We start from the raw sequence: 1547 nt of genomic DNA, 5'->3' as shown, positions 1-1547 counted from the left end.
TTTTTCGTCTTGTGTTCGCTTAGAAACGGGTATGTCTCCTTCACTGAAGAAAACATTAGGAAGAAATATGCATTATTATGATAATTCTAGCATACCAAGGAGCTCTGCGGAAGATTATTTTACAGGCGCTAGTGCACAAGAGAAATCTGATATGAATGCGGTTAAGACTCGTGGATTTCATTTTATGGCTCCGCTAATGTTAGATATAGCAACAATGGATATGTATCTAAGACAATGTGTCTAAGAGAATACGGCTTGAGTTTGCCTCAGACCGATTTGTTATCAACACCGCACCGCAGACGGGTGAATCAAAGCCTGTGGTGAAGATGGAGACTTATAAGCTGCATTTAATAACACTTAAACCGATAGATTCGGCGCGAGAGGCTCTTAATAAATCTTTAATTCACAGCCCTCTTATCTATATATTTAATAAAACGCTATACAAGACTTATGTCATGGAAAGCCTTCAGACCCAACTTGCTATTGACATGCTAGGGGGTCAATGATTCCTGAAAAATTATCTCTTTTTATGGTCGACGTGAAGGCTTATGCGGGAGACTAATAACATGAATCCTCTGCATTTCGGTTATAATCATCTGAGCAAACTTTTTGTTACCGCTAATAACAAGTCCGTATACAATATAAGCACGAGTTTCCCCGAGTCGTTGCTCAGATTTATATTATCACTCGCTGAATGCGTTGGGGTTGGAAAAGGAACATTCGCTCGATAGGGATGGATTTGTGAACGGTAACATGATTGCTGTTATGGATTTGCAACCTGAAAAGCTGCAGGATGCGATAGCTATTGAGAATTCTGGAAGTCTTAGGATTGCCGTTGAATTGTCATAGGCGCACGAGTCGAATATTATTTTATTTTTGGTGGGAGATACACAAGGCGTAATTTTACGTCGACAACGATCGCAGGGTGGTCGCAGATGTTAGAGTGTGCTAGAGGGTGTTTCTTGGCTGATCAAGTACCTATTAGAAAACAACCCATATTGAATTCTTTGTGGTTAACATATTTACGTCTCGTCATAGACCAACAATTATGGGACATGTATTAGTAGTTATTGGGAAATCTTGCATTGCTTACTTTGATTCTTACGGGATCAAACCTCGTGTTTATACTCCTTGGTTGCGTGTGGAGCATATGTAATCTTTATCATGTATCATATTAATTTGCATGGGATGGATTTTATTATTAATTTTCTGCGCTGCTATTTTTCACGTGATGATTTAAAATATAATGATAGGAAGGTTATAAGATTTTGTATAGACACTTTAACATGCCTTGTTGTGAAAGATTATTTTGTGATAAGATCTCTAAGCAGAAGGGAATGTAAGCAGCTGTTCTGCGGCTAGGCGTTACCCCTTCCGATGTCTTTTTTTCCGTGATCGTGATTGGTTGACGAGACCACCAAATACCTGGGTCATATAAGCCCTATAAGAGACAGGTCGTCACTCAAACAAAACCCCTTGGAAACACTAACAGTTAAGGCCCAGACTATCAACTCCCGATCGTAACCCGTAAATAAGGTTTACTTCGC

The sequence above is a fragment of the Penaeus monodon genome, chromosome 30 (assembly GCF_015228065.2).
Source record: "Penaeus monodon isolate SGIC_2016 chromosome 30, NSTDA_Pmon_1, whole genome shotgun sequence".
Classification (NCBI taxonomy): Eukaryota; Metazoa; Arthropoda; class Malacostraca; order Decapoda; family Penaeidae; genus Penaeus; species Penaeus monodon.
This window is presented reverse-complemented; position numbering follows the sequence as displayed.